General features: G+C 58.5%; 1 long non-coding RNA gene across 2 annotated transcripts; it reads left to right on the top strand.

Moving 5' to 3' along the window:
* The first annotated feature begins 2,923 nt into the window (after window positions 1–2,923).
* Window positions 2,924–12,114, top strand: LOC311428842. Of its 2 annotated transcripts, none has more exons than XR_014687916.1 (8): window positions 2,924–2,936; window positions 3,122–3,251; window positions 3,438–3,476; window positions 3,658–3,749; window positions 8,491–8,551; window positions 8,935–9,037; window positions 10,276–10,341; window positions 12,008–12,114. It is a non-coding gene; the product is annotated as an uncharacterized lncRNA (long non-coding RNA). The 2 variants fall into 2 exon arrangements; XR_014687917.1 differs by lacking the exon at window positions 12,008–12,114 and adding an exon at window positions 10,509–11,095.
* The last annotated feature ends 105 nt before the right edge of the window (window positions 12,115–12,219 follow it).

The following is a 12,219-nucleotide window of genomic DNA, read 5'->3' as shown; positions in this document are numbered from 1 at the left end:
AACGAAGCGTGCGCCAGTCCAAGCCAAGAGCAGCCAGTTTCTTGAGGAGAATGCTGTGGGAGACGGTGTCAAAAGCCTTGCTGAAGTCAAGGTAGACCACATCCACAGCCTTTCCCTCATCCACCCAGCGCGTCACTTTGTCATAGAAGGAGATCAGGTTCGTCAAGCAGGACCTGCCTTTCATAAACCCATGCTGACTAGGCCTGATCGCCTGCTTGCCCTACAAGTGCTGCATGATGACTCTCAGGAGGATCTGTTCCATGAGCTTCCCTGGCACTGAGGTCAAACTGACAGGCCTGTAGTTTCCTGGGTCTGCCCTCCGGCCCTTCTTGTAGATGGGCGTCACATTTGCTAGCCGCCAGTCCACTGGGACCTCCCCCGATCGCCAGGACTGCTGATAAATGATGGATAGTGGCTTACCCAGCTCCTCTGCCAGTTCTCTCAGTACCCTTGGCTGGATCCCATCCGGCCCCATCGACTTGTGCACATCCAAGTGCCGTAGCAGGTCACCAACCAGTTCTTCATGGATAGTGAGGGCCACATCCTGCTCCCCACCCCCTTCCACCAGCTCAGGGTACTGAGTATCCAGAGAACAACCGGTATTGCCGCTAAAGACTGAGGCGAAGAAGGCATTGAGCACCTCCGCCTTTTCCTCATCTCTTGTAACTAGGTTTCCCCCCGCATCCAGTAAAGGATGGAGATTCTCCTTAGTCCTCCTTTTTGTGTTGATGTATTTATAGAAACGTTTTTTGTTATCTTTAACAGCAGTAGCCAGATTGAGCTCCAGATGAGCTTTGGCCTTCCTAATTTTGTCCCTGCACAGCCTCGCTACATCCTTAAAGTCCTCCCTAGTGGCCTGCCCACTTTTCCAAAGATTATAAACCCTCTTTTTTCTCCTAAGCTCAAGCCACAATTCTCTGTTCAGCCAGGCTGGTCTTCTTCCCCGCCAGCTCGTCTTTGGGCACGTGGGGACAGACCGTTTTGCGCCATTAAGATTTCCCTCTTGAAGAGCGCCCAGCCTTCCTGGACTCCTCTGCCCTTCAGAACCGCCTCCCAAGGGACTCCACCAACTAGTGTCCTGAGCAGCTCAAAGTCAGCCCTCCGAAAGTCCAATACAGCGGTTTTACTGGTCCCCTTCCTGGCCTCGCCTAGAATAGTGAACTCCACCATTTCGTGGTCACTCTGCCCAAGACAGCTCCCGACAATCACATCCTCCACCAGTCCTTCTCTGTTTGTGAAGAGAAGGTCTAGCGGGGCACCACCCCTGGTAGGTTCACTAACCAGCTGCGTCAGGAAGCTATCTTCCATGCTCTCCAGAAACCTCCTAGACTGCTTTCTCAGGGCTGTGTTGTGCTTCCAGGACATGTCAGGGAAGTTGAAGTCCCCCACGAGTACAAGAGCTGACGATTTCGCAACTTCTGTCAGTTGCCTGTAGAACTCCTCATCCGTCTCCTCATCCTGGTTCGGCGGTCTATAGCAGATCCCGACCAGGACACTAGCCTTGTTGTCCCTGCCGATCCTAACCCAAAGGGACTCGACCTTGTCATTCCCAGCCTCGAGTTCTACAACCTCAAAAGACTCTAATATAGAGAGCCACACCACCACCCCTTCTGTGCTGCCTGTCCCTTCCAAAGAGCTTATAGCCAGGAATTGCAGTACTCCAGTCATGAGACTGGTCCCACCACGTCTCCGTGATGGCAACCAAGTCGTAGCCTGCCTGCTGCACGATGGCTTCCAGCTCCTCCTGTTTGTTACCCATGCTGCGTGCATTGATGTAGATGCACTTCAGCTGGGCCATTGCCTTATCCTCCGGCCTTGCCATTGTTCCCCCTGGCACAGCCCCAACAATCTTAGCTTCAGCCCCATCCCCCTTCCTACCTAGTTTAAAGCCCTCTCAATGAGCCCTGCCAGCTCCTGGCCCAGGATCCTTTTTCCCCTAAAAGATAGGGACCCGTCTGCGGCCATCAGGCCAGGTGCTGAGTAAAGTGCCCCATGATCAAAAAACCCAAGATTTCTGCGTTGGCACCAGCCCCGGAGCCACGTGTTTAACAGGTGGGCTTTCCGTGTCCTCTCTGTACCCCTCCCTGCCACCGCAGGGATGGATGAAAACACCACCTGCACTCCCACTCCATCCACTAACCGACCCAGTCCCCTAAAGTCTCTTTTGATAGCCTTGAGGCTTCTCTCTTCGATGTTGTCACTGCCCGCCTGGACTATCAAAAGAGGGTAATAGTCAGAGGGGCGTACCAGGTTGGGAAGCTTCCTGGCAACGTCCCTGACCCTGACCCCAGGGAGGCAGCAGACTTCCCTACGAGTAGGGTCAGGCCAACAAATCAGCCCTCTGTTCCCCTAAGAATCGAGTCTCCAACAACAATAACCCTTCTGTCTTTCTTGGTGGAGGCAGTCCTGAGGCGTGGAGTTGACCTCCTCACCCTAGGCATCCTCCTGGGAGCACTTGCTACCTCTTCCTCAGCAACTGGTCTGTCGAGCTCCAGGGCCTCAAACCTGTTGTATAAGGGCACCTGGGAATGCGGGGCTGGAAGGGGAGGGCGTCACCTGCGATGTCGAGCAGGGACCTGTTTCCATTCCTCCTCAGCTCCCAGATCCCCTCCCTCTGCCCAACGGCTACAGGGCAGGGGGTCCACCCCCATTTGAGGAGTCTCACCTCGGTACCTCCCCTTGAGGCCCTGCAGGGAGTTACTCCAGAAGTCTATCTCTCGCTCACACTCCCTGATGGCAGATTTAAAAAAAGAAACAAAAAACAAACAAACAAAAAAACATCACAGCTGCTGCTGTGCCTGCTCTCTTCCTACTTTCTTGTGCTTTGCCCCTCCCCTTTACCACTTGATTGGGTTTGGGTGCTGGGCGGGGCCAAAAGGTATATGAGCCCCAGGCATGGCATTAGAGAGCTCATTCTGCCTGGGCTGCTCCTTGGAGTAAGTGCTTTGTTTTTCCTTCAGTCAGTTGCAGGGTTGTTTAGGCAGGCTGGAGTCTATGGATTTCTGGATTTTAAGTGTTTGGAATTCACTTAATAGAGGAATATTAAGTAGAGGCTGCTGGCTCACTGTTTTTTGGGGTGGGGGGATACTCTTCTGTTTTTGATCTATATGTTAATCTCTAGATGTATACACCCACATGTGTAACTCTCCAGAGGACTAAAACCAGCTTGATTGCATGGTACAAGAGGCTCAACCACGTAGGTGCAGTATTACCAAGAGACTGAGCAGGATCACCTTTTTCATCTGCAAAGGGTAATTCTGTGGCTACCTCTGTTGGAGCTGCTGTGCATTCATGGCCTTTTGGCATTTGTTGACTTTAGGGTGTTTGTTTATTTATTTTTTCTTCTACCTCTGGTCTCTGTGTTTGAGTTTTCTGTAAGCAGCTATACTGTTTGCATGTACATCGTGGATATGACCTTCTCTCTTTGTTTCTTGTAGCTCAGGGCATAGGCACGGAAACGTGAATGAGGCATGATGGTGAGTGGATGTCAGTGGGGACTCTGAGTTTTTTGGTGGACTGTGTTAGTCTGCTTCTAGAAACACCCCAGTTCTCTTGTCTGCACTCTGCATTCTGTTGTGCTAAGTCATATAAATAAGTAAAGAAACCACAGCTACTACTCCCCCTCTTTCTGTTTTTTTTTTTTTTGTATTTTCCCAGGTGATTGGCTTCAGGTTCCAGGTGGGACCTAATGGTAACTGAGTTGCAGGTATGCCATCAGAGAGCTCCTTCTGCCTGGGCTGCTCTTTGGGGTAAGTGCTTTGTTTTTCCTTCAGTCAGTTGCAGGGTTCTTTAGGTGGGTCAGAGTCTATGGACTGATGCATTTTCAAGTAGAAACGGGTACGCATGTCTTTTTTGGGTGGCAACTGGCAGGATCTGTCACAGTAAAGCAACCTAGTAGTAGGTGCTTCTATTGCATGCAGCTCTTCCTCAGGTGAGTAATTGTTATAGCAGTGTTACAGATAGTATGGTGATGTTACTTTGTGTGTTTGCTCTGTGGTTCTGGGTCCCTTATGATTTTGGCAGAATTACGGGGCTTTCTGTGAGTCTTTGCCTATATGTCAAATCTTACCAAAGCCACAACGTTGGTGGAAAAGTGATGGAGCATGGTTTAGGAGAAATGTGTCATGGAGGCTCCCTGTGTGAGCATGTATATGAAAAAGGCAGCAGTGGGCATGTAAAGGGTAGTCTGTTTCAGGTTTAGGGACAGTTTGTTATATTTTTGGATCTTTTGCTTGTGGGTTTACTTGTGGGTTGAGTCTTTAGATCTTGTAGCCTTCTAGGCTTTAGTGCTTGGAATTCACATATTCGATGCTCTTTTATGAGGGGTTGTCAGGTACGTTGTTTTTCGGAAACCGTGGGGTACAGTTTCTTGACCGCGTAAGTGCAGTAGTGCCTAGAGAGTGAGCGGGCACGTTGCGGCGCGGCGCCGCCCGGGCACGTTGCGGCGCGGCGCCGCCCGGGCACGTTGCGGCGCGGCGCCGCCCGGGCACGTTGCGGCGCGGCGCCGCCCGGGCACGTTGCGGCGCGGCGCCGCCCGGGCACGTTGCGGCGCGGCGCCGCCCGGGCACGTTGCGGCGCGGCGCCGCCCGGGCACGTTGCGGCGCGGCGCCGCCCGGGCACGTTGCGGCGCGGCGCCGCCCGGGCACGTTGCGGCGCGGCGCCGCCCGGGCACGTTGCGGCGCGGCGCCGCCCGGGCACGTTGCGGCGCGGCGCCGCCCGGGCACGTTGCGGCGCGGCGCCGCCCGGGCACGTTGCGGCGCGGCGCCGCCCGGGCACGTTGCGGCGCGGCGCCGCCCGGGCACGTTGCGGCGCGGCGCCGCCCGGGCACGTTGCGGCGCGGCGCCGCCCGGGCACGTTGCGGCGCGGCGCCGCCCGGGCACGTTGCGGCGCGGCGCCGCCCGGGCACGTTGCGGCGCGGCGCCGCCCGGGCACGTTGCGGCGCGGCGCCGCCCGGGCACGTTGCGGCGCGGCGCCGCCCGGGCACGTTGCGGCGCGGCGCCGCCCGGGCACGTTGCGGCGCGGCGCCGCCCGGGCACGTTGCGGCGCGGCGCCGCCCGGGCACGTTGCGGCGCGGCGCCGCCCGGGCACGTTGCGGCGCGGCGCCGCCCGGGCACGTTGCGGCGCGGCGCCGCCCGGGCACGTTGCGGCGCGGCGCCGCCCGGGCACGTTGCGGCGCGGCGCCGCCCGGGCACGTTGCGGCGCGGCGCCGCCCGGGCACGTTGCGGCGCGGCGCCGCCCGGGCACGTTGCGGCGCGGCGCCGCCCGGGCACGTTGCGGCGCGGCGCCGCCCGGGCACGTTGCGGCGCGGCGCCGCCCGGGCACGTTGCGGCGCGGCGCCGCCCGGGCACGTTGCGGCGCGGCGCCGCCCGGGCACGTTGCGGCGCGGCGCCGCCCGGGCACGTTGCGGCGCGGCGCCGCCCGGGCACGTTGCGGCGCGGCGCCGCCCGGGCACGTTGCGGCGCGGCGCCGCCCGGGCACGTTGCGGCGCGGCGCCGCCCGGGCACGTTGCGGCGCGGCGCCGCCCGGGCACGTTGCGGCGCGGCGCCGCCCGGGCACGTTGCGGCGCGGCGCCGCCCGGGCACGTTGCGGCGCGGCGCCGCCCGGGCACGTTGCGGCGCGGCGCCGCCCGGGCACGTTGCGGCGCGGCGCCGCCCGGGCACGTTGCGGCGCGGCGCCGCCCGGGCACGTTGCGGCGCGGCGCCGCCCGGGCACGTTGCGGCGCGGCGCCGCCCGGGCACGTTGCGGCGCGGCGCCGCCCGGGCACGTTGCGGCGCGGCGCCGCCCGGGCACGTTGCGGCGCGGCGCCGCCCGGGCACGTTGCGGCGCGGCGCCGCCCGGGCACGTTGCGGCGCGGCGCCGCCCGGGCACGTTGCGGCGCGGCGCCGCCCGGGCACGTTGCGGCGCGGCGCCGCCCGGGCACGTTGCGGCGCGGCGCCGCCCGGGCACGTTGCGGCGCGGCGCCGCCCGGGCACGTTGCGGCGCGGCGCCGCCCGGGCACGTTGCGGCGCGGCGCCGCCCGGGCACGTTGCGGCGCGGCGCCGCCCGGGCACGTTGCGGCGCGGCGCCGCCCGGGCACGTTGCGGCGCGGCGCCGCCCGGGCACGTTGCGGCGCGGCGCCGCCCGGGCACGTTGCGGCGCGGCGCCGCCCGGGCACGTTGCGGCGCGGCGCCGCCCGGGCACGTTGCGGCGCGGCGCCGCCCGGGCACGTTGCGGCGCGGCGCCGCCCGGGCACGTTGCGGCGCGGCGCCGCCCGGGCACGTTGCGGCGCGGCGCCGCCCGGGCACGTTGCGGCGCGGCGCCGCCCGGGCACGTTGCGGCGCGGCGCCGCCCGGGCACGTTGCGGCGCGGCGCCGCCCGGGCACGTTGCGGCGCGGCGCCGCCCGGGCACGTTGCGGCGCGGCGCCGCCCGGGCACGTTGCGGCGCGGCGCCGCCCGGGCACGTTGCGGCGCGGCGCCGCCCGGGCACGTTGCGGCGCGGCGCCGCCCGGGCACGTTGCGGCGCGGCGCCGCCCGGGCACGTTGCGGCGCGGCGCCGCCCGGGCACGTTGCGGCGCGGCGCCGCCCGGGCACGTTGCGGCGCGGCGCCGCCCGGGCACGTTGCGGCGCGGCGCCGCCCGGGCACGTTGCGGCGCGGCGCCGCCCGGGCACGTTGCGGCGCGGCGCCGCCCGGGCACGTTGCGGCGCGGCGCCGCCCGGGCACGTTGCGGCGCGGCGCCGCCCGGGCACGTTGCGGCGCGGCGCCGCCCGGGCACGTTGCGGCGCGGCGCCGCCCGGGCACGTTGCGGCGCGGCGCCGCCCGGGCACGTTGCGGCGCGGCGCCGCCCGGGCACGTTGCGGCGCGGCGCCGCCCGGGCACGTTGCGGCGCGGCGCCGCCCGGGCACGTTGCGGCGCGGCGCCGCCCGGGCACGTTGCGGCGCGGCGCCGCCCGGGCACGTTGCGGCGCGGCGCCGCCCGGGCACGTTGCGGCGCGGCGCCGCCCGGGCACGTTGCGGCGCGGCGCCGCCCGGGCACGTTGCGGCGCGGCGCCGCCCGGGCACGTTGCGGCGCGGCGCCGCCCGGGCACGTTGCGGCGCGGCGCCGCCCGGGCACGTTGCGGCGCGGCGCCGCCCGGGCACGTTGCGGCGCGGCGCCGCCCGGGCACGTTGCGGCGCGGCGCCGCCCGGGCACGTTGCGGCGCGGCGCCGCCCGGGCACGTTGCGGCGCGGCGCCGCCCGGGCACGTTGCGGCGCGGCGCCGCCCGGGCACGTTGCGGCGCGGCGCCGCCCGGGCACGTTGCGGCGCGGCGCCGCCCGGGCACGTTGCGGCGCGGCGCCGCCCGGGCACGTTGCGGCGCGGCGCCGCCCGGGCACGTTGCGGCGCGGCGCCGCCCGGGCACGTTGCGGCGCGGCGCCGCCCGGGCACGTTGCTCAGGTGGAGCTGCTGAGCAGGTGAGGTAAAGGAGCTGGGAACGGAGAGGTATTGCACAACTGTATGTTCCATCAGTAGTAGTCACCGTTGTGGAGTAGGTGGGTATTAGGGCTGGCATGCTAGTGAATGCTGGTTCTCTGCGTTTACAGATGGGGATGAGCCTGTTTGAACTAATTCCAGTTGAGAAAGTTTCAGTTACTAGCTTGGTGATATTGTAAATCCCTTATTAAAACCTGCAGAAAAAGCAAAAGGGGATTCGTGCTTCTAGAATCACCAGAGATATCTTGTCTGCTCTCTGCATGCTTTTGAGGTAAAGTTTATTTTAAAAAAGAAATTAAAAAAAACAACAGTTGCTTTTCTTGCTCTCTTCCTACTTTGTTGTGCTTTGCCCCTCCCCTTTCCCAGATGGTTTGGTTTGGGTGCTGGGCGGGGCCAAAAGGTATATGAGCCCCAGGCATGGCATCAGAGAGCTCCCTCTGCCTGGGCTGCTCTTTGGGGTCAGTGCTTTGTTTTTCCTTCAGTCAGTTGCAGGGTTCTTTAGGCAGGTTGGAGTCTATGAATTCCTGGATTTCTAAGTGGTTGGAATTCTAGATTTCTAAGTGCTTGAAATAGAGAGATATTTAGTAGAGGCTGCTGGCTCACTTTTTTTTTGGGATGGTGGCATATGCTCCTGTTTTTGAGCTATATTTTAATCTCTAGAGGTATAAAACCACTTGTTTTAGTCCTCTGGAGAGTTACACCCGCTTGATTGCATACTACATATGGCTTGACAGTGTAGATGCAGCATTACCAAGAGATTGAGCACAGTTGTATCAGAGTCACCTTTTTCATCCGCAAAGGGTAAGTCTGTGATTACCCCTGCCAGGGCTGCTGTGTGTGCATGTCTTTTTGGCATGTGTGTGTGCATGTCTTTTTGGTGTGTTGTGTGGCCCAGGCAGAGTTTGCAGTGGCGCTGTGAGCGAAGAATCTCAGTTAGAGCTGGTGAGCAGCTGAAGTAACAGAGCTGGGAAGAGAGAGGTATTGCAGCAGGTACGCCGTGGCTATGAGGTGCCTCAGAGTGTGCTTTTCTCTTGTCTTTGCAGGTGCTTTGTGCAGTCGTGGACAGGGAAGGGAAATCTTCATGTTACGAAGCTCTGAGGGAAGGTGAGTGTTGTCAGCCTGGTCATCCCTTATCCGAAGCGAAGGAAAGATTGTTTGGTGTTTGATTGCTTTGGCGTATAATCTGTTCTGCAGCTAGATGTTTCTTTCTACGTAAAAAAATGTTTGAGCTATTTCCAGTTAAGCAAGTTCCATTTACTTGCTGGGGGCGGTATTGTCCTTTTAATATTCAAAGCTGCACCAAAAGCATGGGGATTATTCCTTCTAGAAACACCCCAGTTCTCTTGTCTGCAGTCTGCATGCTGTTGAGCTAAAGCAGATTTCAAAAAAAAAAAAAAAAGAAAAACACACACACAAACAACAACAAAAAACACCATTGGGTGACTTCTTGTGAACGCAGTGATCATTTAATCCCTTTGTTTTCCCAGTTGGTGTGGATGATACTGGCTGCACTGTTGGAGTTTGGATTTGGAGAGGAACACATGAGCACAATCGTATGTAACATCAGAAGTAGTCAGCATTGTGGAGAAGGTGGGCATCATGGCCGGAGTGCTAGTGAATGCTGGTACTCTGTTTTTGCAGCTGATGATGAGCCTGGCACTTGACTAAGATGACAATCGGTGCCTGTGCGCTTCTTGAGGCGGAGGAACTTTACCATCCAGCAACCTGAGAGCTAAGTTGGGGGGCACCTGGTATTTGCATATCTGGGGTGGCTAATGGGAGCTGGGAGTCAGAGCAGCGTGGAGCCAGCTGGCTGAATAGACTTGGTGCCACTGTGAGGGTAGTTCAGGCTGGGTCACGTTCAGGCTGCTTGTGGCTGGGTCACCAGGCTAATAGAAGCAGCGGGATTATTTTGTAGGTTGAGTGCGTGTGCCAGGCATGACAGTTTCCTTCTGTTCGTCTGTCCTGTAGTGTTGCTTCTGCGATGTCTGTTCTGTGCTTCTTGGGTCTTGATATCCTCCTAGCTTTTTACACTGGACTGACCAGACAGGGGACTTGGTAGCGGTGCTGAAGGGCCTCAATGCTTGTTTTGTCATCATGACTCTGATCCAAGCATTTCTTGTCTTGCAGTTGCTGCTTGAAGTGCAGATCTGTTTCAGGTCTTGTGCATCGTATTCAGTTTGAGATCACATCTGTTTCCATCCTCACTCTTGCAGAAATCATCTGGGCTGCATCAGGAGCTCTTGCTTTGGAATTGATTTCCTAAGCGTCTTCTTAAGGGGTTTTCACTCCCCATCCTTCTGGTCTCTTGTCTTGAAGGCAGGCTTTTTAGGCCTCCATCATCCCAGTTCTGGCAGTTGCTTCCAGTCGCATGTTGTGACATTTGAGTCTCTGCTAGGGTCTGCTGCAGAGCACCTGTTCTGACTTGCTGTTGCCACAGGGCTTCCCTCGGGGGGGTTGCTTCTTCTTGTGCCTTGTGTTGTGTGTTTTGTTTGTAGTGTTTGTGGCGTGCCTGTGTGTATGTGTTTGGTCTGGAACTGTCCTGCCTGGCAGTTAGTGATGATAGCTAATGTCCATGGGTGTACTAATACATTGTCCGGACTGTTTTGGCAAAGACATCCGGTCTGCCTCTGGGCATGTACTGAAGGGCAGCTGGCACAGTCATCTCTGTGGTGTTTGGCAGATTTGGGGGGGAGGAGAGTAGAGCTGCTTGCGAGCAGCTGCTCGCATAGCGCTTGAATGGTGTGCTTGAGGAGGTCTGTCGAATCTTGAAAGCTTACAGATATGGGGTTTTGAAATTCTTATTCTTATTTCTTTCCTGTCCCCAGTAGAGTGTAAAGCTTTGGAGGAACCTGTCACAGGAAAGAGCTCCTTCTGGAACTGTCCAGCACTTGGTAGGCAACTCAGTGACTGGCTTGATCCCCTTTCCAGGTGCTGAGGCAAGGGGGCTGCTGTTTTGAAACGATAATATTGTAAATGGGGTTCCTTTGTGTTGTTGAGGGATGGGTGCTAATGCTGGCAGCTGAATGATTATCTTGTGACTGTGTTTTCCTTTGTTCAGGCTGAAACTCAGTATGTAGTCCAGGACGTCATGACCCGAGGTGCCTCTGGAGTGAGTGGTGCGTGATGAGCAGAGGTAGCTGTTATTTTTGGGGTGCGGTTGTCACTGCAGTTATTTTCTTACATCCAATCGAGTAAAATTCCAGTTTCTCTTTTAGAGGTGCTATAAGTGGGTAAAGAGAACAGATGGAAGCATGTGCCATGTGGGGCAGGCAAGCGGCAGAGGTACAGGAGGGGATGAGAGTAACTGTCCTGAGGGTGCTGTGGCTTTTGCTGCTGCGATTGCTTTCTCTCCTGTTTATGAGGTGCCACAGACAAGGTGGGCTGAGATAGCCTTTAGAGTAGGAGGAAAGCAGGTCACTGGAATGCTGCGTGGTTCCTGAGAAAGGTGTTGTGTAGGGAAAAAGGTTGTCTGGTGTGGCAGTTCCTGATGTCGGTCGTCTTTGGTAGGCAAAGAGGTGCCCGAAGCCCTGTCCTGTGTAGCCTGAGCACGCCTCGCTGAGGATGAAGCCTGCTTTCCAGCAGTTTGCAAAACTGTTGAGGCTGAAATGCTGCATCTGTGTTTGGGTTGGGGTTGCACCTTGGTGAGTGTAGCGATGGGTTTTAAGATGGTGCAGTGGAGGGCCTGGCCCCAGTGTCCTGTAGCGTGTTTTGACCCATCAGCATAGCCTTTGGTTTTCAGATAGCCTACTGAAGTAAGTGATTTTTCCTGTGAATGGAATGGAATTGATTTTGTTGGTGTATAATCTGTTCTGCTCCTAGAGTTTTCTTTAAATGTAAATAAAAGTTTGAGCTAATTCCAGCTGAAAAAGCTTCAGTTACTTGCTTGGTGGTATTGTCCTTTTAATATTAAAAGCTGTAGTAAAAGCATGGGGATTGTTGCTTCTAGAAACACCCCAGTTGTCTTGTCTGCAGTCTGCATGCTGTTGAGCTAAGCCTTATAAATAAGTAAATAAACCACAGCTGCTGCTCCTCCTCTTTCTACTTTCTTGTGCTTTGCCCCTCCCCTTTCCCAGGTGATTCCTTCAGTCAGTTGCAGGGTTCTTTAGGCAGGCTGGAGTCTATGGATTTCTGGATTTCTAAGTGCTTGGAATTCACTTAATAGAGGGATATTTAGTAGAGGCTGCTGGCTCACTGTTTTTTGGGATGGTGGCATACGCTCCTGTGTTTGAGCTATTTTTTAATCTCTAGATGAACCAACCCACTTGTGTAACTCTCCAAAGGACTAAAACCAGCTTGATTACATGCTACAAGGGGCTTGACCACATTGGTACAGTATTACCAAGAGACTGAGCAGGGTCACCTTCTTCATCTGCAAAGTGTAAGTTTGTGATTACCCCTGTTGGAGCTGCTATGCATTCATGGCCATTTGGCATTTGTGGACTGCAGGGTGGATTTTTTATTTGTCTAGCTCTGGTCTCTGTGTTTGAGTTCTTATCAAGGAGCTGTACTGTTTGTGTGTCCATCGTAGATGTGACCTTCTCTCTCTATTTTTTGTAGCCCAGGGCATAGGCACGGAAACTTGAACGAAGCATGAGAGTGAGTGGACAGCAGTGGGGTCCCCGAGTTGTTCGGTGGACTGTGTTAGTCTGCTTCACCTGTCAGGCCGGCTTTGCAAGCGCCTTGCGACAGCAGCATACGTCTCCTGCCACATTTCTGAGACCTGCCAGACATCAGCAGTTCCAGTTCCTGAAATGCTGGAGCTGCTCGGG

This window comes from Aythya ferina (genome assembly GCF_964211825.1).
Source record: "Aythya ferina genome assembly, contig: HAP1_SCAFFOLD_158, whole genome shotgun sequence".
NCBI lineage: Eukaryota > Metazoa > Chordata > Aves > Anseriformes > Anatidae > Aythya > Aythya ferina.
Note: the sequence above shows the minus strand (reverse complement) of the source record. Positions and strands in the feature narration are given on the sequence as shown.